Raw genomic sequence first — 25,564 nt, forward strand, 5'->3', positions numbered from 1 at the left:
TATTAGAAAAATTATCCTACTGAAGATCAATAATGAACTGGCTATATATTTACATAGTTACGGTCACAGTCCTCCCGTTGTTCATCGATTTGCTCGAGCGGGCCCAGTAACGTCTCCATTGGAGACTTTGTTGTTACTGTGTTTGGCATATCGAATACGTCACGGGGAGCTTGCCAGGCTCTGCCCTGCGGGTAAGATACTCTAGGTAGCTTGCCAGGCTCTCCGAGAGGGGCAGAGGAATCAAACTTGGGTCGGCCATGTTGGCCGCTTGTAAGGCAAATGCCCTACCGCTATGCTATAGCTCCAGCCTTACATAGTTATATACCCATATATATGTACATTGCTTCCCTTACAAAACAGTCACATCACTTTAGATTTTTCAGAATGGTTTGCAATTTATCATGTAGTATCATTTGTTTTTATTTCATTGTTTCCTTTTAATATTTTTCCTGCTACACGATATGCTTGTGTGTGGGAAAATAAGATATGTGTGCATGTCCACTTAATTGCCTTGTCTAATAAACTCAACGTGTTGTTTGAATCAACACCTTTATTTAGGAAACTTTTCTTTGATAGTCAATGTTTTCAAAAGACTTGATTTCTTTCAATTACATGTGACTGTATGTTTTGCTTATTTGCCCAAGCACTGAGATGCATAGTGGACATACACATGACACTCCTCTGGAGCAAATTCTGAAACTTGAAGGAGGGTTTAATAATTGACTGCATTTTTCAGTCAGGGAGGAGAAACAACTCCTGGAAGAGAGGCCTGGCTGGTATTTGTTCTTTGGGATTTGCAGCTTTTCTAACACATTCTACCAACTAATCACCTCCTGTTAAGTGTAAATGTGTTTTCAGTGTCCTGCGATCTGAAGAACTTTTCTATTCATTCTTTGGTAATTATAGGTTAGCTTGTCTATTAAGAGCTGTGAAATAAAAATAACAGTGGTGATAAAACCATATATGTGTGTTGTCATATCAGAAAAAAAATCAAAGGGAGAAGCCATCTCCTCCCCTCACCCCATTCCCTCATTTTTATGAAACTTCTGTGTCTTCAGACCCTTTGTCTGAGGATCCTTTTCCTATTTCACTGTGGCTGTTATCTGAAGTTGAAACTTTAAAAAATAATATACTCTCTCTGCATTATTGATACTTCACAAGTATAGCTATTCTGGCTTTTAGATACTAGAAGCAAGAGGATAGCAGCAACTGATAAATAGAATACGCAAAAACACTTCAGTTTGTCAAGAAACTTAGACATAGATAAAAAGAAAAAATCATACACAGAGAGTATTTGATATCATTTTTAATCCCTTGAATGAATCTCATGTAATACAATTTTTTTTAACATCTCCGTGGTTTTAAATTTTCTGTCCATTGACCTCACCGATATGCTCGAGGTCACTCTCTTGATGTGGTGCTGAAAAGTTCATCTTTACAAACACCTTTGATTTGCTCTCACTCTATTCCTCTTGCAAAATCATTTTGACCACGCTTAAAATTTAAATTCTACCTCTATGAAACGTTCCTTTGGCTCTCATAACATTTGCACCTCTCAACCTCACCACAGCAGTATTAGGGGAATTGACCAAATACAGGAAGCATATTTTATTCTACGCAGTTAGAGAGTTCCAAATATTTATAATAATGGAAATTTCCCCAAAGAAGAAACCACCATCATTTAAAAACTGTACTCCCTAATATATTGTGTGATATTCAGCATTTATACATGGCACCTTCTGGCAAATGAATTTTCAGGAGAGTAGCTTCTCAGTAAATAATCTTGTCAACAAAACTATGAAGCTTAAAAATCATTTTCACATATTTTAAGCAAAATATAAATGTTCTGAGGAAAAATACAGTGTTGTGATTTGGTGTCAAGAAGTCTAATGAATTCTAATAGACCTACTAATGTCTGTTAAACCTGATAGATTTTATACAGAGGAAAAGTTTGGAAAATTTAATCTCTGCTTTGGTACTGCTTTCAAAGAATGTATTCAGGGCAAAATCTATAGAGTGAAGAGTAGCTCTTTGAGGGGCTGTTCATAATACAATGAAGATGGTAGCATAATTCTTGTAGAGTTGATGACCTTCTTAATTCTTAATTAGCTGTTGACACGTGCAGAGAACTGGATCAGAATTGCTGATCACTAGCATAGGAGTTATTTCAACTAATAGTTAAAACTTAGTGCACTTTTTATAACAGGACATACAATTTTACCTTAAAAACAAACAAGAAGAGAAAATAAATTAGATCTCTTTCATTTGTCCCATCAATAACCTTTCTCTTCAGTCAATATATAACTGATGTGTCTTCAGTGTAAGGTTCTGGTGAATGCAAATGTTTGGGTGGTAAAATAAAACAAAATCGTTGCAATGTTTCAGGCAGGGAAAGTTTTAAATAATTGAAAATAACTTGATATATAGATTTTTCATTTTAGGCTCAAACTAAGATCAGCATTTATCCAGGAGTAAATTGTTCTTCCATTAATTGGTGTGGCTTATAGAAATCCACATCCATGAAGCAAGATTTAGAAAAAAAATAGTATCGTGGGGTCAGAATAAAGAGAAGGGACTAGGGAGTAGAGAAATAATCCTCAGTAGCAGTAGCCATGAAATTAGAAGTAAGATATTTATATTTATAATTTAACTTATAGAGAAATGTATTAGGAATTATTGCAAATTGTAAGAAAAATGTACAGTGGAAGATGGAATCAGACTTTGGTGGTGAGTTTCATATAATATATTTCAAATAATGACTTAATTAGGCACATTTCAAGTATTTATAGCACAGCGGTAGGGCATTTGCCTTGCACGCAGTCAACATGGCTGACCCAAGTTCGATTCCTCCGCCCCTCTCGGAGAGCCTGGCAAGCTACCGAGAGTATCTCGCCCACCCAGCAAAGCCTGGCAAGCTACCCGCGACATATTCAATGTGCCAAACACAGTAACAACAAGTCTCAAAATGGAGACGTTACTGGGCCTGCTCGAGCAAATCGATGAACAACGGGAGGACAGTGTTTGACAGACAAGTATTTATGATGTTGCAAATCAGTGTTACTTCAATAAAAATAACAGAAATGATAAAATTTTTACCTAAAACATTGACTTTGACTTAAATATATAGATATATGTATATAGAAAATAACTCAACAACTGTTGAAATTATGTTTTTTCACACCCAGAGTATGAAGCAACATAGAGTAGCTGATACAGAGAGAAATTTTCACCCTCAACAGGTAATACTAGAAATGTTCCTAGTTTAAGATGAACCTAAGGAATTCTGTCCAGAGCTTAACGGGCTGGGGAGGCACATTAGAAATTCAGTGTTTATTGTGTTTTATATATAATTGTACTTAAGTAAGTTACATGATAAATAAAATGCCTCTTACAGAATTATGTCATTTGTAGTCAATTATGTCATTATTATATAAAATTTAATTTTAAGTAATAAATTACTTAGCTCCCGGAAGAGAACAGCGCAGAGTCTCCAGCCCCCACACCTGGCTGTCCTTGCTGGGGCCCCTTGGAGGGGAGCGGGTTGAGTTTTCCTCCCCGCACCGACCAGGGCTCCTGCAGCCGAAGACCTCCAGAACCAGCCACCACCATGCTGAGACCACTCTCTGCACACATGAAGGTACCGGCAGAGGGACAAAGCCATGCAGGTTCCGGGGCCGAGATCTCCAAGCCTACTCGGATTGGGGCTGGGCATCCTCCACCCAGATCCTCCAAATTCCAGTAGGCGGGGGTCACACTCACCAACTGGCCCCCTGGCACCGTGTAATCCCATCAACGGCCAAGATTCAGGACTATAAAACCCAGCTCCTGGAAGCGCGCGGCCGCATTTGCGGCCGCACATCTTATCATCTCATTCCTACTTTAGACAAACTGGCAGGCTACCGAATGTAACCTGCCCACATGGCAGAGTCTGGCCAACTCCCCATGGCGTACCCAATATGCCAAATACCAGTAACAATGAAGGGTCTCATTCTCCTAACTCTGAAAGAGCCTTGACTATGGCACTTTTTAAAAAAAATCTCAGGGCTAGGACAAAGAGACATTACTGGGGCCTGCTTGAGGCAATCGACAAATAACAGGATGGTTGTGATTGTGATTGCGATTATTTCTAAGTAACCTACCCTATATTAAAACGTGTAAATGTAACTGAACCAGGGGATTCTCATTTCTTTCTGTTACTATTACAATTAAGGTGAACTTGAATTAGAAGTATGCCTACAAATTTTTTGTCTAGTATCTTTTCTTTGGACTCTGTTAAACATATTTTACATTATTTTAACATGTTTTACAAAATATGTCTATACTTAAAGCTATGAAGAATACATGCTTGGTTAAATCTATTTTTTTTGGTGAAGCGAGATAGTTTTTATTGAAACATATATAGAAAAATGTGCAGGGAGAGAAGTGAAGAAATTTGTGTTCAAGAGTGAACACAGGATTCTCCCGGGTGGATATAAGTGAGCTAAGAAAGATAGAGACAAACAATATTTCTGTTCAAGGGAGAATGCAGGCGTACAGAGCAAGCCCAGGTTAAATGATTTAAATAAGAGGCCATTAGACTTGGAAATATACTTCAGCAAACCAAACCCTAAGCTGGAGACAATGAGACAATGAGCTCAAATCCAAGAAAAGTGAACCCAAGGATGATCAATTGCAAAATGTCAATTAGGCGTTCACAAATAAGGCAACTGTATAAGCTACAACTAGTCAAACCATTGCTTTGCTCAGTGTCTATAAAATTTTTGTCCCTAGTTTTTGTTTGCTGGTTACTCTCTAGCACCTTTGATTTCATGCTTCCCGTTTGAAATGGATTCATGCTCCAATGCACTCCTGAATAGGAAAAACACAGGTATTCTTTAATAGATGCTAAATGACCAATCCCTGCCTTGTACAAGAGAACAATGCAAACAGTTTTCCTTCCTATAGAAAATGTGAATGGAGGGTGATTATCCCTGTGTGTCTATTAAATTTCTATTTTCGTTGGAAGGAGAAAATTCCAACCAAATTTGTTTTAATAATAGATAAGACCATTATCCCAGGTATTTGAGACTTCCCGCAGTCTGGATGAATGTATTCAGAGGATCCGGTACTGTGCTTTGAGTCAGTTGTCCCTTCCAAATCTTTTTCTCTTTCCCATGAGATCCCTTTCAGAGAGATGTTATCTCTGTATTTGTAGGGGAGAGCATCACAAGCATCCCAAGTGTCACAGGGCAAATAGATGAACCTCAGGCAAAGCTCTGTAAAGTGTTGGCTGGTTCTTTTGAGGTTATGTACCCAACCTTGAGCTAATCGTACAGAGAAATGTAGGACTTATGTTGGGCAGACATTCGTTACATTGGGCTTCTGAATGAACTCAGTTTCTGGGAGCCATAACCATTATGATCAGGGGATGACCGATTGCCCGGAAGAAAATCAGTCGCCCAGCCCTGGTTCTCTACGTTACATGCTAGATCCGAAACACCTTGGGCATCTTTACCAAAAATAACCTCAGAATTGTGTGTCTTGGAAAATGACCCTCCTTACAAAGGTTTAAAAATGAGGATTGTGAATTTTGACTGGTCTAGCCACTGACAGAGTTGTTGTCAGTGAAGATAACTTAAAATAGATCATACGAACAACTTATAAACTTCATTATGTTGGCTAAATCAGAGTTTAAATCATATTTGATTGTTCAAAGAGTCATAAAGGACTTAGTCCCAGAATACAGTTATTTTTGAATTCCAGATAAATAGGAGACCAATATGTGTGTATGTGTGTGTAACCATTTTATATGTAGATTCTGCTTTATTTTCTTGACTTAGAAGTTAAATATTGATCAGCACATTATCACTGTGCCCACTGCTAAGGATTATTTGGATTTTCTAAACTTCATGTTCAGAGAGTGAGGGAACCAAGAGTGAATAAACAGAGATTCTGATTCCTTAAAAATGTCAGACATAGGGATTGAAAAGATAGTACAGTGGGTAGGTATTTGCCCTACTTGTGAATAACCTGAGTTCAATTCCTGGCACCCAGCACACTGCACCCCGCCAGGAGTGAACCCTGAGTGCAGAGCCAGGAGTAACCACTGAGCACCACTGCGTGTGGTCCCAATCCACCCCACAACCACCACCACCAACAAAAAAAATTCAGATGTATTTTATGCCTGAAACAGCTCTAGTCTGAACAACTTTGTAAATTCATGTTGTCTTAATAAAATTAAGAGAAAAAAGAGTCAGATACAGTATATATTCCATCTTCTGAGTTTTATTTGTTACAGAACCTCTGTTAGAGATATTTGGCACTGAATCCTTTCATCAATTTGATTGACTTATATGCATGAGGTTAAGGCGAAGTTTGCCATTGCCTGTGTTACAAATGTGCAAGGAAATGTGACTTGGGGTCAAGAAGGAGAAAGAAGGATGGGGATTGATAGGGGAGAAAAAGAGAGAGAACAAATAGCACGCACCATGAAAAGATACATCCTCCAAGGCCCACAAGGAGAGATTCAAATATTTCTGGATCTGCAGAATGCACGAGGTGTGTTTCTATTAGAATGGAAATGGATTGCCTTGTGGGCTTCCTGCATTAGAGAGAAGGCAATTGGTTTTCCATCCAGGCGTCAGCCTTATCCTTTATCGTTGAAGGTGCTGCTATTTTGGTGCTGCCCAGTCCTGCAATGTGATGACAGCAAAAGACCTTTGCAGATGCTGAGTGGAAGCCAGTGGGTGGTTTAGAAACTCCACACCTGTGTTTCGCTCAGACACAATTACCTGTGCTCAGGGTAGCTTTGCATCAGCAGTGTTAATGATGCTCGATCATCAAGCGATAACATGATCACAGCTTTGACACTGATTTTCCTAGGCCTGGCATCAGTTTTCTTATAAACTTATTACTTTCTTCTTTGCTTCCATTAGCTTCATTTTTATTTTGACTGTGAGGTTAATTTTCATTAAGGCTGAGTGAAATACTGAAGGGAAAATATAGACTCTGACAATCTCAACAAGAAAGGGAAAAGAAAATTGCCGTAAGATTTCACAACAAATGTAAAGAGAGACAGGCCAACACTGACACGGTGGTTAAATATAAAAGCAAAGGAAATAGATGCTTAGAACTCAACTGTGAGAAAATATTGAAATTATCTTGTATTCTTAAAGGGAGGTCAAAATGGCCTTTCCTTGGTTTTTTTTTTTTTTTAGAATTTATTTTTCTTTAGCACATTAAGCCACTAGGCATTATAAAATTAGAATTGTGGTATGTAAAAATTATTTAAATTGTATGCTGGAGAGCGGAATTAGAGATCACAAGAAACGTGGAAGAAATAGAAGGATTAATTAACTTTAACTCTCATTAAAGGAAGTCACAAATAGCAAATAAGAATATCAAAAATGATGCTCTACATCATGTATTATCCAGGAATTGCATATTGCAGCAACAACGAGATACGCTGGATACCCTATTTGAATGGCCTTAGTCTACATACTGACACCACAAGATATTTGGGGGAGAATATGGGACAACAGAAGGGGCTATCCACGACTGGAGGGATGCTGAAGGTCACAGATACTTTGGTAGAAATTTTGTCCTGGGACTGGAGTGATAGCATAGCGGGTAGGGTGTTTGCCTTGCACGCAATCGAAATAGGTTCGATTCCCAGCATCCTATATGGTTCCCTGAGCACAACCAGGAGTAATTTCTGAGTGCATGAGCCAGGAGTAGCCCCTGGGCATCGCCAGGTGTGACCCCAAAAGAAAAAAAAGAAGAAAAAAGGAAGAAAATGTATCCATTTCTTATGATATTTCTTGTAATATATTCTCTTGCTATACTAGTGCTGCTGAAAACATGTCAGTGGCTTATGTCCATTCATAACCTATCTCTAGGTGTTTAAAATAATTAAACAGAGGCTGGAGCAATAGCACAGTGGGTAGGGTGTTTGCCTTGCATGCGGCCTACCTGAGTTCAATTCCCAGCATCCCATATGGTACCCTGAGCACCACCAGGGGTGATTCCTGAGTGCAGAACCAGGAGTTACCCCTGTGCATCGCCAGGTATAACCCAAAAAAGCAAAAAATATATATAATAATAAAATAAAATAATTAAACAGTGAGAAAGTTAGGAAGCAACACAGAGTGTCTAAACCCCACTACAGCCAGACAATGGGGTTTTATTTCATATAACCAAGAAGCCAGTACACTTACCCTGAAAAGGCCAGAAGCAAAGTATGCCAAGCAAAATGCCTACCACAAAGTGAAAGAAGCAATGGGAAAACCCCACTTTATCCCTGTGTCTAATTTTGAGTCCGGAAACAGCAGGCACAGAAGAGGTTCGAGGGTCAGAAGTCAGGAGGGTCTCTTAGCTGGAGCATAGAGGAGTCTTGGAACAGTGATAATACAGTCCGATGCCTTGATGATGGATCCACGTCCCTGGACACTGATCAAAATCCACAGAATGTGCAGTGCCAAGAAGGAAGCGCAGTGGAGCTGTGGGCTGGGGGCTCTGGTGTGTCAGCAGAGCTTCAGTATTTGTGACCAACCTACCACTCTGGGGGACTGTGCACTGTGTGTCCCAAAAATGTGGAGAGAACTCGGTACTTGGTTTGGTGGTCAAGAGCCATCTCCTCACCCCAACTGGTGGATGGTGACAGACAAACAAAAGAGGAAATAGGGCTACCGGGCTGGTTGGTGATCAGTCACCGCTTATGCCAATCTCTGTCCTGTTCTCGACTCACTCTCTGCCCTCATTCCAGTTTCCCCTGTCTCACAGCTCTCATAACCCTAGCAAATACACCGAGGTGAGGTAGCACAATCAGCATATGTAAAGCCATTCCTTCTGGGGAGGCTCTTCTAGGACAGTATCTCATCCTGCTGGGAGATCCACCCAAAGGTGGGGTCCCATCTAAGGTATATAACTTTCCCCTTTCCTTTCAGTATTCATTTAAACAGTCATCTTAAATTTACTTCTTAATAATATTTCTAGTCATTTTGTATGGACACAGTAAGAGATTTACCAAGCTTAAAGGGTGGGTCTCCTGGGGACATCTCATTATAGATCCCAGAGTACATTCCTTAAGCCAGGTTAGTCCTTCCTAATCCCAGCCCGATCCTTATTCAGCTACTTCCTTTTGAGTCATGATGGAGTCTGTCCATGACTGTGCTCTTAGTTTATTATAAGTTTTATGGTTCTTGCCCTGTCCCTTTTTGATGCCAGGGTAGCTAATGGCTTGCCCTGGGTCCATCCAAGTCCTCCCATAGGGACCCTGCTTTCTGGGGTGCTAGAAAGTAAGGGCAACTGAGGCTTAAGTCAAGGAAATATGCCCGGGAGTAAATATTATTCGGACTCAGTTAACTCTCAAGTAACAAGAGCATAGCATTAACTGCCTTTCTGTGTCTATACTAAAAGTACATTGCTCTAATGTAAACTGCAAAGGACATACAAGAAAGAGAAAAGCAACATTTCACTTGTGAATACGAACTCCAGAGATCTCTGAAGAATCTGACTTTACAAGTCACAGGTTCTGGTTAGGGGAACTGAGTAATTACGAGATAGGGGAAGCAGAGCACAAGGGAGAAGTTAAAAATGAATACAGAGGAAATGGGAATGCTTTGGGAGTATTGTGATGGGTGTTACTCAATAAACCTAAACTCCTATGGAAGAGGAGAAAGGAAGCGCCAATGTTATCCAACAGAGCATGTGAGGATCCATGAGGCAAATGGAAAATTCTCTTTCCCTCTATTTTGTAGTGAACCCAAAACATCTCTAGAGAAAGATCTCAGTTCTTAGCAGATGTTCAAATGGATAGGCAGAAAAATAAATAAATAAATAAATAAATAATCACTTTTTAAAAATTTCATTCAATATTAGTGAATGAGAAAATTTGTTTCAGAAGTATGTTTTCCTTTCTGAATTTTATGTATTTGACCCATTTTCTATTTCCAGTAGGTTTCTTTTTTCCAGTTTATCTATTTAGTCCTAAAGACTTATAGGCTTTCAAAGTTTTATGAGACCACATTCTATGAATAAAAAAATAAGATATTTTATCCAGTTCATTTGCTCATAGCTACATTTTTTTTTCTGGATACAGACATTATTTGCAAGCCATAATCATGTCCAAGAAATCTACCTTAAGATTATCAGTGTCATTGCACTCATCAAGTTATTATTAATCATTTCAGGAGGTACTCAAAGTGAATGTATATCCTGAAATTTTTATTGCTTTATAATTTCCAGAATGTTCTACGTGCTGTTATATTTTTCTAATGTATCAAATAGAGGTTCAATGTAAAATTGAGATACACAAAAAACTTTTACAATGTCCCAATAGTTCTGATCTATTAAAATTTATGTAATCATATTCATGGACATGTCCCAATACTTTGAAATTCACACAATAATAGGAATGTGTTCTGAAACAATACATAAAAGAAATGAGAGAAAGAAATCATCTAAAGATTGTATTTTAGGGGCTGGCAGAAAGGGTGCTTGCTTTGTATGCCACAGATTCAGGTTTGATCCCCATCACCTGATCCGGTCCCCAGAGATGAAGGTACTTGCCTGGCACATGACCATCTGCATGTCACATCCCAGTATAGCATATGACTCCTGAGCCCCAACCATTAGGAGTCATCTCTGAACACAGAGCAAGGAGTAGGCCCTGGCACCACCAGATGTATCCCCTACCCTAAACAAAAGATCCTGTGTTACATCAGTTTTTCATAACAAAAATAACTCAGCTCGACTGGGTGGGTTTGATGTAGGCAGGATAGGGAAGGCCCTTGCCCAAGGCAATGGCAAAAGCCAACCTTGCAGAAAACAGGAAAAACCAGAAAAAAAAAAACAGGAAAGAAGGCCTGATAAGACCCCCCCCCCTTGCACCAGCAATGGTCCTTGAGGAGATTGAACCCCTCCCCATAAAGGAAATTTCTCGTATACTTTAGGACCTCTCCCTTAATCTAATTAACTAGTGAGTCCGCCCAGAGAAGACTTCAGAACAATCCAGACCAGGGCATCCCTAAGAGATACTCTATAAAAGCCACCTTGAACAAAGGAAGCATGCACATATGCTGCCCAAGCCCATGTGCTGGTTGTGCCCATGTGGTGCCCGAGCACATGTGTCGCCTGAGTCTCCCCTCTTGAAATGTATACTTTCAGACTTTCATGCCAAGGGGCTTTCTCCAAGGGACTCTCTCCACCCTTTTCAAAGCCTGCATTCTCTCTTGAGCACATTACTCTCTCTCACTCTCTCCCCCTCCACATCTTAAGACCCTCCAAATAAAATCTACTTCTCTGGTTGTCTACTACTGAAATTCCTTTCTGCGAGGCGAGACAAGAACCCAGTAACCCTGGGTCCTGGGTGACAGAGGCAGATAGGGAAAAAGTGACCGTCTTTCTCTTCTCCACTTCACATAAGTCACCCCTGGGGCCCACCAACATCAGGTTGACAGAAATTTTTTCTTTTGTGATTCCAAGGAGTGTCATACAAAGACAGTCAAAGGAGTGTCATACAAAACATAACTGGTTTGGGGGGAGAATCTGGCCGGATTTTGATGGCCCCCTTCATTCTTTGTTCTCACACAGCCCGAAGGGTGCTGTCAGCTGGTTATAGTGACATTGGGGTCAAGTTTCAGCATAGGTGATTGGAGGGAACATGACTTAGTTCATACAGAAAGAAATTTTGCTAGGATGCTTTGTAAGGGAACAAAAGTCTGTAACAGCAAGAAGCAGAATTTCTTAAATGTGGCCTAGGAAATGGCATCAGAATCAGAATAAGTTGCATATTACCAGGAACACCCTTCTTTCTTTTGTCTTGAATAAAGAACACACAACCAACCCTAGTTCATTTGTATTTCGGTCGACTTATACTTTCTTGGGCTGGAGCGATAGCACAGCGGGTAAGGCGTTTGCCTTGCATGCAGCCAACCCGGGTTTGATTCCTCCGCCCCTGTCAGAGAGCTGGCAAGCTACGGAGAGTATCTTACCCCATGGCAAAGCCTGGCAAGCTACCCGTGATGTATTCAGTATGCCAAATACAGTAACAATTACGATACTGGTGCTCGCTTGAGCAAATCGATGAATAACAGGAGGACAGTGCTACAGTGCTATAATTTCTTACGGGAGGACAGGTGAGGAAAAGGCATTCAGAATGTCTTCAAGAACCCACCTGCCAATCTCATTCTTCAATTCTGCTGGGTCAGCTCTGAATTTTGGCGTTAAGAAAATGTGCCTCAGTGACAATTCTAACAGATGATGATTTTGATGGTTTCCAAGATGATTTTCTGTCCTAAAATGAATATGTTGGCTATTATCTGAGAAAGTGCTAGAAAATTTTGAGGTTCTCCTCTCCCTCCCCTCACCCCTGCCTTTCCTTTTATTAAGGTGCATCCGGCAGAAATATCTATTCCTGAAAATGGCTTCCTGGGAAAATTGTGCCATTTCCCAAGGTAATCCCATCCCTTTACCGAGAGTGTAGCTACACACCAGGCAAAGCAGTCGGGTGGCCTAATTGGGTTTCTGATTTAGAACAGATTGTTTAATACACGACTTTCCACCTTTTTGCACTTATGGACTGGCACTGCTCTGTGACTGGCAGTTGAAAAACCCTGGCTTCATAGATTATCACTCTATTTTCAGAATAATGTTCTTTTTTGGGGGTCTATAACTATATTAGAATGGTAGTCTCACAGCTGAATACCCTCTCCTCCATAGAGGTTCAAGTATTTTATTGAGGCTCGTGATTGAAATTTCTTATGCTGTCTTGGGTCATCAGGCGGTAGGAAAAAAAAACACACATGATCAACACTTTGATGTTTTTGTGAGGTTTGCATAAGTTAAGTGATGGAGAAAAAATATATATGGGAACCTCTTACTGATTTCATAGGAAAGGTTTCATGAATGCTTCAATGTCCTGTATAGGAAGGACAAAGCTCTGCAAGTGCTCATACAATTTTATTCAGACATACTATGGAGGAGAAAGGAAATAGCCAAAAGCAAATAGAAGGGAGGTTATATCTGGCAAAATCACCTTGTCCTGCGATCCCCATGGTGGGGTTTTGGGGTGGGCAGGTGGGACCGGTGGGGTTGCATATCCCATCTCCCTTTAATGATGGGTTGAAACTGAGATTGCATGTTGAATCTGGGTGTGGTTCCTAATGAATCTCTCTCTCTCTCTCTCTCTCTCTCTCTCTCTCTCTCTCTCTCATTGTGATTTGCAATACAGATGCTGAAAGGTTATCATGTATATCCCATTACCTACTTTCACCACTCAATTCTTATCCAGAGTGATCATTTCCACCTATTGTAATATAGGCATTAAAAAAAGTATTTTAAAGGTTCAATTTAATATACTCTTTAATTATTATTTTTCCCCACCGACATTGTTTTGTTTTTTTTCATTCTTAGTTTTATTGAGATGCCAGGACTCCAAACACTGTTAATGGTAGGGTCCCAGGCATACATGTTTCCCAAACACACTGGTCACCTGAGTGATAGCTTCTCTCCACCACTGGTTCAAGCTCCCTTATCTCCCACACCCCTCCTTTGCTCATCTGTTACTCCCACCACATGGTTCTTTATATAAAAGACATCATTCTGCATCTGTCCCCAGTTTTCTGAGCAACTTCACACCATGAAACTCTCTTGTCTTGTCCACATTGTAGGAAATTGAAGAGTTTTATTATTTTCCCCTTATAGCCAGAAATTGTGTATCCACGACACCAATTCTTTCTCCACTCATTTGTCCTTGGGTCATTTCCAGATGTTGTCTGTTGTGTGAGTAGTGATTCAGGGTATTTTTTCTTTAATTAATTATAAGGTTGCAAAATTAAATGTTGTAAGATCTGTGATGTTACAAGTGATACCATAAGGAAAGGGAAATGCCAACTGAGGGCAGAGAAGGGTGTTTTAGGCAAAGATTTTTTTTTGTTTGTTTCAATGTCTGGATGATGAGGATTAATGGATGTAAAGGTTAGGCTCAGCTGAGTCCTGATTTGTACCTAAGGGTAGGAAACTATAAAGTCTTTGGTTTTGTTCTTTGGGCCACATGCGGGAGTGTTGCGGGTCAGTCTCAATAGTGCCCAGGGACCACGTGGAGGGGTTGGCCATGTTCAAAGCAAGCTCCTTATCCCTGTATTCTCTCACTGAGTACATTTTTTCTGAGTGTACAGGGAAGACAGTTCAGAAATTGGGCAGAATAACTCACTTCGAGTCACATCATGATTGCTGAGGGCAGAGCATAGAGTGTGTGCGGTCAGTAAAGTGCCTCCCTGTTGCGTGAATATTTGTCCAGTCAGAAGCACTGAGACAAGGAACATGGAAGAAATTTATGGTATGGAGGTTCCAGGTTCTCTCGGACCTGTGACAAAGATAGAGAGCCCCCAAATCTCCTTTTATTGCCATCTTACAGTTCAATACAGTGAGATCATCAACAAAGGAGTTACAGGAAGAACATGCAAAGCTGAAAGCTTTTCTGCATACTGACAACAAACAAGCCAAGTAACCTTGGATCTGTAAGAAAAGGGCGATTGACAATTTCAGCATAGAGAAACTTATGAAATTATTCACTAAGGCAGCCAAAAGAAAAAGATGTTCAGCCTCATCCAAACCAGTCATGACACATGAGAAATCTCGCCCACTTTCATGGGTCCCTGTGTTCCTGCCCTTGTGCGTAGCAGTTTACATGGGCTCATCCTGGTAGCTCAGTCTAGCCCCAGCACTCCCTTAATAGGGTGAGAAAGTGGATGCAGGGAGGGCGTCTTTTGGAAAGGAGCGATAGCACAGCGGTAGGGCGTTTGCCTTGCAAGCGGCCAACATGGCCAACCCAAGTTCGATTCCTCCGCCCCTCTCGGAGAGCCCGGCAAGCTACCGAGAGTATCTCGCCCGCAGGGCATCGCTTGGCAAGCTCCCCGTGACGTATTCGATATGCCAGACAGAGTAACAACAAAGTCTCCAATGGAGACGTTACTGGGCCTGCTCGAGCAAATCGATGATCAACAGGAGGGCCTTTACTTTACTTTACTTTACTTTACTTTTACTCCCATTATTGGGTGAGAAGTACTAGACATCAGTCAAGACTTGGAGATGTTGCCTAAGGATGTTATGTTTCATTCTGGATACGTGGAGTTTGAGATTCTCTTTAGACCTCTATGTATTGGATGGCAAATAGTTGACTGTGCCACAGGGGATGCCAGCAAGCTTCAGGTGCTGGGGTCCTGCACACGGGCTACTGAGTGTCCTTGGTACTACAGCTCCTTCCTTTGAAGAACAGCAAGTAGAGCAGATCTCTGCAGGCTACAGAGGCCCCAGAGGCAGACACGTCTGCCTCCAGGACAGCAACTCCAGCAGCTGTTCTCTGCGCTACGCCATCTGCTGTTTGCCTCACTCTGGGCTCTGGTCACTGGTCACCAGCTTGCTTTTGGCTGGCAAGGTTGCTGTCTCCCAGCTGGTGACTGGAAGTCTGCTGCTCAGCCACTGGTGCCCACTACCCTGCTGAGAGAGGGACCAAGAGAGAAGGGGGGATCGGGAGAGAGAGAGGAAGACAAAGACGGAGCAGAGAGAAAAAGAGAAAGACACAGACATAGCCAATGTCTGTCCAACGTTCTGTATTTTTTTAAAAATTTTTATTAGTGAAACATCATGAGGTACAGTTGTAGACTTACAAATTTTTGTGCTTGGGTTTCAGTTAAACAATGATCGAGTACCCATTCCTCTACCAGTGCCCATTCTCCACCACCACTGATCCCAGTATCCCTCCCACCCCCACCCCCACCCCCATCCCGTCCTGCCTATGTGGCAGGGCATTACCTTTTCTTCTCTCTCTCCTTTTGGGTGCTGTGGTTTGCAAAAGAGGCATTGAGTGGCGATCATGTTCAGTCTATAGTCTACTTTCACCATGCATCTCCCATCTGGGAGGTTCCTCCCAACACCCTTTACTTGGTGTTTCCTTCTCTATCTGAGCTGCCTTTTCCCCTAGCATGTGTGGCTGGCATCCAAGCCATGGAGTGAACCTTCTGGTACTTATCTCGGCCACTCCTGGGTGTTAGTCTCCCATTTTGTTGCTTTATATTCCCCAAATGAATGCAATCTTTCTATGTCTGTCCCTCTCTTTCTGACTCATTTCACTTAGCATGATACTTTCCATGTAGTGACATTTGTATGTAAATTTCATAACTTCATTCTTTCTAACATCTGCATAGTATCCCATTGTGAGGATGTACCAAAGTTTCTTTTACCAGTCATCTGTGTATTTCTATTTTATCCCGTCCTTAGTTATTTCTGCTACTGGATTGGTAACACCCCCAAAAAATGAAACTTAAATGACTGACACAGTTGTCTAGATTATCTCAAACACCCATCGCTCCTGCATAACAAGTAGAACTGAAGTAATAGAGGAGAAAGAGTCTTGGATCTACTAATATATTCATCCATTAACACTCTATCCATTTGTCTATCTGTCCGTCATCCAGCTATTTGTCTCTCCATCTACTCATCCATTAGCTATTTACTTATCTACCCACCAGTCTATTCATCCATCCACTCATCTGTTCCTATATCTACTTGGGTGGGGACATGAAAAGGAACTTGCAAAAGGATCAGACATCTCTGAACAGCCCTAATATTTTGGAAGAAGACTTTATAGATAGAGAGTGTGGTTTTCCTTCCCTTCATAATACAGGGGGAGTCATGATTGTAGGTGGTCTTCTCCTGAAAGACCCCACTCCTTTCCTTGGAATTGAACCCTCCACCTGTTTTCTAGACTTCTATGCAGTTGTCATGGTGATGTGTAGGGCAAGTAGAGCCTGTGACTCTTAGTTCCTCTTCAGGTAACCAGTTCTGAGGAAGGAAAAGAGAGTTGGACTAACAGTTCTTATTTGGGGGGGGGGGGGGTGGAGGCGTGAGGAAACAGTTTATTTGGGGGCGGGGCGGGGCTCAGTCGGTGATGATGAGCTCGTCCACACCCCAGTCCTCATAGTGAATTTTCAAGTGAATACCTATCATCGGCAGGTATTGGCGGATGATGATGGGGATCTTTCAGGCCTTGAGCTCCTTCATGGTGATGAGCAGGGGATTGGTCTCGCCCTCCAGCTCCACCATCACGAGGGCGCACATTGTGATCTGGAGGGCGCAGGTGCCCAGCACACGGTCATGCTTGTCCTTGGTCATGTAGGGCGTGGTGATGCGCTTCTGGTTGGGTGTGGGCGCTAGCCCGAGAGGAAGATCTCCACAATGTCCTGGCTCTCCTCCACAGCGTTCCCCAGGTCATCGAGACCCTCATCCTCCTCCACATCATTCGCCATCAAAGTTGTCCTCGTTGGCGGACAGGACATGACAGCCGCGCCCCGGCCGCCCCCATGAACCGCGCACCCTGACCCCACACGCCGCCCACCACCGCCGCTGCGCCCCTGAACTAACAGTTCTGTTGTGGGATCACAGCTTTTAAGGAAATGTTGGAACCATCAGTTCTATTCTAGACTCTTTGGGTTCCCAGTTAAACTGAAGTTGGGAGAGGGTGGGCCCTTTCCAGGCCCAAATATTTGGTACTTATTTTAGCAGGACAAGACTTCTCCACCCAAAGAAGTAAATTTTCTGTCCCTGTCATACTGATCTCTCTATCTCTCTATCCCCATCCATCTATCTATCCACCCATCCATCCAGTCAATTATCTTTGTGTTTTGGGGGTAAGATCAGGTAAAGAGATAATAGTTTCAGAGATCAGGTGCTTAACTTGTATATGATTAATTCTATTTCAATCCCTGGTACAGTGCATGATTCCCCGAGCCACAACTGGAGTGATCCCTGAGCATAGAGTCAGAAATTGACCTGGCACTGTAGGACATGATCCAATCTCAGCCCACAATGGTAATGTACCGACTTTTTTTTAAAATAAAGTACTCATTGTGGCAGAAAAGTGATCACTTGATCACTTGACTTCCCGTTAATCGTTGATTTGCTTGAGCAGGCGCCAGTAATGTCTCCATTTGTCCCTGTTGCGTGCTAGTGTAGCCCAATGGCATCTGTTCGTTCTTGGAACACGAAGAGCCTCAAACCGATCGTTCAGGGTCTTGAGGAAGAAGTCTGACCATCTGGTAGGTGGGCGGCCACGTGGTCTTTTGATGTCCCGTGGAATCCAGTCGATAACGGCTCTAGTCCAGCGGTAGTCTCCAAATCTCATTACGTGTCCAGCCCATCTGATTTTTGATGCCTTGGCAAATGAGACAGCATCCCTGATTCTTGATCGTCGACGGGGGTCGGAACTCCGAATTCTTTCTCTCATTTGAGTGAAATGTGATACTCCAAGCATAGCTCTTTCAATTCCTCTTTGGGACACCCAAATAGCCTTCTCATCCTGTTTGCTTAGGGCCCAGGTCTCTGAGGTGTATGTTAATGCAGAAAGAACAGTGGAATCAAAGAGATGTGCCCAGAGCCGGAGGTTCTTCGTCCTCTTAGCTATTTCTTCAATGCTCTCGAAGGCGTTCCAAGCAGCTCCCTTCCTCCTGCGCAACTCAGGTGCCAGGTCATTCATCATATTGACTTCTCGACCTAGGTACACGTAACTGTTGCATTCGGAGATGTTCGTTCCATTTAGAGCGAATGGAGCATGAGGAACTAGGCTGTTTCTCATAAACATTGTCAGAAAAGTGAGATTCTACCTATTTCTCACAATCCTAATGTAAAGTAAGACTTGGGCAGGAAAGAGAGATTTTTTTTTCTTTTTCAGCTGTGTAGAAAAGTCACAGGCTTTCCTGATTTTCAGGAATCATCTGTTCTCCATAACCCCTTTGCCCTTGTCTCTCTGCCCCCACCCCGATGTAAATGAGCACCTGTATATAGACAGATAATTTCATTCCACAGAAGCAGAGAAAACTCTTCTGTGGCCTCCTGGTTTTCGATAGGAAATTGGTTTCTGAAAGGGTGTCTTTCATTGACCGATATTACAGATCAAAAGAGAGACAACTAAGAAATTTTAGACTTTGGAGATTTCTTGTAGACATGATATTACACTTTCTTATCAAAGAAAAAGGAACCAAGGTATTCCACATTGTTATTGGTAACTCACTGCAAAGAATAAGTTAATGAAGCAAGTTTTGTTTGGGGGCCACACCTTGCAGTGTTTAGAGGTACTCCAAACACAGTGCTCAGGGGTTGCTCCCAGTGGTGCTTTCAGAGGACCAGGTGGTACCAGGGATCCTACAAGTAATGTATGGACTCATCCCATAGAGCTATCTTTCCATCCCCTATATATGAATTGTATTCTAAGTGTACCAATGATTAAGGAAATAAAGGAATGGCAGAAAGGATAGGTAAAAATAAAGAAAAGCTTTGAAAAAAAATCAGTGATTTTTAAAAAATTGTCACATGTCACCCATGATCACAAAGTCAGTCTTTTTCTAGGCTTTAAAAACATCCCTATTTAAAACAGAGGTTTAATATTTCCATGAATCTTGAGGTTGGTCATCATACTTAGAGAAATGGAGAAATCGTTCCATGTTACATTTAAACTTTATGGAGCATTTTGCAGTATCATTTAACTAGTTTCAGATTTTATGTCCATCATAGTAATTGTCCTCCCACAAAGATAGGATAAAAATAGAGCAATGGGAATAAGTCTGTAGATCAAGTTTTAAAAGGCGCTGCAGGAATCACATAACCCAACACATTTGGTCTAGAGTACTTCCCCTCTGCATTATTCATGGCCCGAGGAGTGCTGAATCATTTACTGCGCTCAGCACTGGGGCTCTTCCAAAATGCTGCCAGAGGAAGCACTGCACATTTGTGACCGGAAAAGTCTATATGTAAAAGCAGTCGTTTCAGCGTTTTTCCTAGCTTTTACATAACCACGTTAATGTCTATTGGGTACTGGAGGTGCAAGATGCAGGGGTCCTATTTGACTTCGTACTTCATCACTCTACTGAAACTTATTCCTGGAGCATAATACATTCTGCCGTAAATGCTCCGAAGACTTTGTGCTTAATTATGGGGTTTCATTCTGAGACACGTTAAAACTTCTTGTCAATCAATGCCTTTGAACAGCTGCTATTACAATCTTGGCTATTTTTTTTTTTAAAGAAAAGAATAAGCTAAACCCATGAGAAATGGTGAGGCAGGTGGCGGTGTTTCCTAGGACATTCTACATGCTTTTTGTATGTGTGTGTGGACAAAACTTACTGAGGTCACGAAGTGCAGATGTATTTCCAGACCAGTAATAGCCAGGAGAATTACACTGGAGGTGCAAGTGTGAAATCATAATGTCCTTTAGGATTGATATCATCAGACTTCCTATTTATAGGTACATTCATCTTAATAGCATGTTTTACTTTAACCAATGCATCAATTTCTAATCAATATAAGCATTCATGTGATATTTTTGCATTTTTGGTCCATCATTATCTTCATTGTATCTGGAGCTTAGAGCACATATCCTTTCAGACTGATACATTTGAAGAATTCATCAGCTCCAAATGACTAACAGCTATGATACTGCTCTAAGTTCTCATTACTCAAACATGATGTATTCATAACATCTGATCATCTCTATACGTTGGTGGATGTTGAGAGATGAGAGAGTGAGAATGTCAGGTTTGATACAAAACAAAACCCCTTTCCTGTCTCCTAGGATATTGGCATTTTCCTTGCCTTCCTTGACCTCGCTAAATATTTAGGCTAAATTTCTCAACCATCATCTCTCTATCTTTCACAACGGTTCAGTTTCCAAATTGTTGAACTCTTTATTTAAAGTCCTCCTCTATCCACCCCTTCTTTTTTTCTTGCTTTCTTTATCTCTTGGTTTCTGGGCCATACCCAGCAGTTCTTTTTTTTTTTTTTATTAGTGAAGCTCCATGAGGTACAGTTGTAGATTTACAGATCTTTGTGCTTGGGTTTCGGTCATACAATGATCAAATATCCATCCCTCCATCAGTGCCCATTTTCCACCACCATGGATAATATCCACCCCCACCCCCCCTCCCACCCTGCCTCTGTGGCAGGGCATTCCCTTTTGTTCTCTCTCTCCTTTTGGGTGTTGTGGTCTGCAAAAGAGGCATTGAGTGGCAAACATGTTCAGTCCATAGTCTACTTTCAACATGCATCTCCCCTTCTGGGAGGATCCTCCAAACACCCTTTATTTGGTGCTCCCTTCTGTATCTGAGCTGCCCTTTCCCCTAGAATACCCGGCTGGCCTCTAAGCTATGGATACCCAGCAGTTCTTGGGGCTTATTCCTAGCTCTGTGCTCAGGGATCGTTCCTGGTGGTGATTGAGGGACCATATGGGGTGCTGAGGATTCAAGTTGAGTCGGTCATGTGCAAGGCAAGTGCCCTGCCTTCTGTACTATCTCACTAGCCCAGAAACCCTCTAGTCTTCAATCTTTAAATTCCCTCACTGGCACTGCTACAGAAACCTAGCACAGTGGTAACCTGCTTCCTCATTTAATCAACCTATAGCTGGTTTCCATTCCAGATTTATCTTCAAGCAAATGGAAATGCTTATGTCCCCCCGATTGTAAGTAATCCTTCCTTCCTGCAGTCCTTTCTTAAGTTAAATTTTTATTTCTGTGGTAAGGTGCTTGCCTTGCATGCTGTCAATCAGGTTCAATCCCTAGAACCCCATCCATATGAATCCCTGAACCTACCAGTAGTGATCCCTGAGTACAGCGAGGAGGAAGACCTGAGCACCACTGGATGTGATCCCCAAACCAAAACAAATTATTTTTCTTATTTCTGTGTCGGGCTGGAGCGATAGCACAGTGGTTAGGGCGTTCGCCTTACAAGCGGCCAACATGGCCGACCCGAGTTCGATTCCTCCGCCCCTCTCGGAGAGCCCGGCAAGCTACCGAGAGTATTCGATATGCCAAACACAGTAACAACAAAGTCTCCAATGGAGACGTTACTGGGCCCGCTCGAGCAAATCGACGATCAACGGGAGGGCCTTTACCTTACCTTATTTCTGTGTCATTCAATTCAAATTTTAAAAAGACCAATTTTCACTGAATGCTGGAAGTAGATAAAGGCATATACATGATAACCTTCCTGCATATGTATTGCAAAAATATAATGCCTAAAGTAGAGAGAGCGAGAGCGAGAGCGCGCGCATGAGAGAGAGAGAGAGAGAGACAGAGAGAGAGACAGAGAGAGAGAGAAGTGCCAGCCCAAGTGGGGGGGAGTAATTTGGGGGGTTGGAGGGAAACTGGGGAAACTGGTGGTGGGAAATGTACATTGGTTGAGGGATGGGCATTGGAACATTGTATGACTGAAACCCAATCGAACAGCTTTGCAATGCTCTATCTTACAGTGATTCAATAAAATGTTTAAAAATTTACAAAAAGACCAATTTCCCCACCTCACTTTCCACTCAGCCTCTGTCCTCACCTGTCCCATATTTGCCTGTGCACTCAGATCATGATCACGATCACGATCATCCTGTTGTTTGTTGACTCGAGCAGGCCCCAGTAACGTCTCCTTCATCCTACACCTGATATTTTAAAAAGTGCCATATTCAAGGCTCTTTCAGGGTTAGGAGAATGAGACCCATCATTGTTACTGGTATTTGGCATATTGGGTACACCACAGGGAGTTTGCCAGACTCTGCTGTGGGGGCAGGTTACATTCGGTAGCCTGCCAGGTGGTCCAAAGTAAGAATGAGATAATGAGATGTCTGGGAGCTGGGTTTTATAGTCTCTGGGTCTTTGCTGTTGATGGGATTACACGGTGCCAGGGGGCCAGTTGGTGGGTGTGAACCCTGCCTACTGGAAGATGGAGGATGTGGGTGGAGGTTGCTCAGCCCTGATCTGAGCAGGTTTGGAGATCTCAGCTCTGGGACCCACATGCCTTTGTTCCTTTGCTGGTACCTTCATGCTTGTGGATAGTGGTCTGAGCATGGTTGTGGCACTCAGATACTCTTTCAAATGTTCTTACGCCTCTATCTGCTCTGGTGGGTGTTCCCTAGTTCCTCTGTACCAGGACATTTCTGAATTATACATATAAAAACAACAAGGCTATCCTTTCTCTTAATTGTGCTCTTTGACTTTGTCTCCTACAGGATCACAAAAACAAATGAACAAACAAAAAAAAAATGTATTCAACGAATTATTTCTTTCACTTGATCTATCCCTTCCATGCTGGTGTGTTTTCTCTAGTTCAACCCTTGGTGCTTTATTTTGGCTATTTGATGTTCTTTTCTAATTTTAGTCTTACATTAACTTTGCTTCAACGATCACTCTGTCACTGTCACTGTCATCCCATTGTTCGGCGAATTACTAGAGCAGGCCCCAGTAGCATCTCTATTCATCCCAGACCTGAGATTTTAGCAGCTTCTCCTTTCCCAATGATTAGAGGCTCTTTCAGGGTTAGGGGAATGAAACCTATTATAGTTACTGGTTTTGGCATATCGAATACACCACAGGGAGCTTGCCAGGCTCTGCCCGTGCGGGCGGGATACTCTCAGTTGCTTGCTGGGCTCTCCCAAGATATAGATATATATCTGTATCTATGATTTGTTGTCTGTTGTCCGAACTCCATCAAACATGGTGTGGTAATTATGGAAAGTGGGTAGGAAGTGTCTTATGATGTGTCCGGAAAGCTGCCTGGAATGTGGTGGTGTCTGGGTAGTGGAGATTGGCTTCCAGGGCTGGGTCCCTTGGGGCAGGAAGGACTCTCACCTGCCTCCCTCTGGGGCATCCTGAGTGAAAACAGCCCGGCACAGAGTCTGGTGGCATCGCTATGGGGACCTCATCTTATACTCCCGTCTGGGAGGAGCAGCCGTGATTTCACATGAATGTCAGATGATCTGGCAAAATTTGACATGGCAAAATTTTAGAAGTATATAGAGAATCTATGCTTTCCACTTTGCAGGTGATGCTGACAATGCAAATGTTCTTTAATAGAAATCCATCAGTTGCATACTTATGGTTGCATTTATTTCCATGAAAGAGAGAGAGAGAGAGAGAGAGAGAGAGAGAGAGAGAGAAGAGCGAGAGATGGAGATAGAGACAGGGAAGACAGGGACAGAGAGACAGACAGAGAGACAGAGACACAAGGGGAGGGAATTTTAAGGAAGGCCTTACAATAGTAGTTGGACTTACATTATGCTAGAAGAGCGATTCCTCATATTAGCCCAGAGAGGTTTGCTAAAGGCGTTCAGCCTCTGCAGAGACCTTGATTTTGCCTGGCCTTAGACAACATGATCACGAAGGGTACTTATTTGCAGTCTTTATCTCTTCATCACCATCACAGGGTATTCCTGGAGCTGTTTTATTCAATTGCTTATATTCTTCCAGATAAACTTATGGGTAATTTTTTGTTTCTTTGTTTCTTTGTTTGCTTTGGTGTGAGACCCCATCCAACCTCTTATACCTGCAAAGCCTTTCCATTGGACATGTCTTGGATGAAAATGTCACTTGGGTCCCTCTCAGCAGTATCCAAGTGTGTTGTTGGTAACAGATGGAGTCTATGGGGCTTAGGTTGTGCAAGGTCATGTTTGAAATAATCCACATCTAGTCAACGGTTTATTCCTCACTCCACTGTGAAGTCGATACGATCATTTTCTCAGCAATAGAGGATGACCTTTGGATGTTTCAGAGGGAAAGTACGAAAGCAACCCAGTGGGTTGGTTGGTTGGTCGGGTAGGTTGATGCCAGATATAACAGCGCCTATGCACCTCTACATGTTCTGCATTACCCGGATCGCAAGGCTCACTTTTTCATATGAGCTTCCTTGTGGCTGAGTCTCACCAGAGATGGTGACAATAGACCACGTTTTCTGCCTAAGTTGAGCGGGTTTTTCCTTCTATCCCAATTCATCTCTGCTACCTCTTCTCCCCTCCCCTCTGCCTCCCCCGCACTTCTCCACTCCCAGCTCATTGGGTCTCTCTGATTGAGCAACTTAGCAGGGCAGAGAAGTTCATATTCTGAGCATGGCTCGCTCACTCACAGCGCAGAGAGCTGAGGGTTTTCTCTCCCCATCCCCGTCTTCTTCGTGGTCGCAATCCAGTCATTCATGCCGCCTCAAAGAGGATGTTCCTGAAACTAAGAGGTTATGTGTGTGAGCTTTACTTCACATTGAACCTTTGCTTTGTCTCCATTCACAACTCCATGGATTTTTTTCTCATCGTGTCTGCCTCTTGGAGATTAAAAAACAAACAAACAAAAACCAAACCAAACCAAAACAACAACACCAAAAAAACAACCGAGCTTCTGCTCCAGACTCTGCTCTTTGGACAACCCCAGCCATCAAGAATCAGAATGTGAAACTTTGAAGCTAGGTTGTGCATAATTTCCTCCTTGCTAATCTACAGCACAGAACCCCCCAAATGGTGTCCTTACAGGAAGAGCATTGTCAGTTGGCATCTAGAAATTGTCACGAATAAATAATATGACTCTGAGCCGTGTATTAACCCCCTTGCTCTGTCTTTATATTGGGGATCATATTGCTTTACGTCCCTCGACCCTCCTTCCAGGGCTTATGAAAAACCTAATAATGGGGAGCGAGAGAGATAGTCAGTGTATCGGGCACTTGCCTTGCACTCTGCTGACCTAGGTTCGATCCCCAGCATCCCTGGTGGTCCCCTGAGCACCACCAGGATTGA

At 42.3% G+C, this 25,564-nt stretch overlaps 1 pseudogene; it reads right to left on the reverse strand.

Annotated features, from left to right (window-relative positions):
* Positions 1–16,917: 16,917 nt before the first annotated feature.
* On the reverse strand, positions 16,918–24,977 carry LOC130041083 (DNA-directed RNA polymerases I, II, and III subunit RPABC2-like; annotated as a pseudogene).
* Between the last annotated feature and the right edge of the window lie 587 nt (positions 24,978–25,564).

This window comes from Sorex fumeus, unplaced genomic scaffold (genome assembly GCF_029834395.1).
Source record: "Sorex fumeus unplaced genomic scaffold, SorFum_2.1 ptg000097l, whole genome shotgun sequence".
NCBI lineage: Eukaryota > Metazoa > Chordata > Mammalia > Eulipotyphla > Soricidae > Sorex > Sorex fumeus.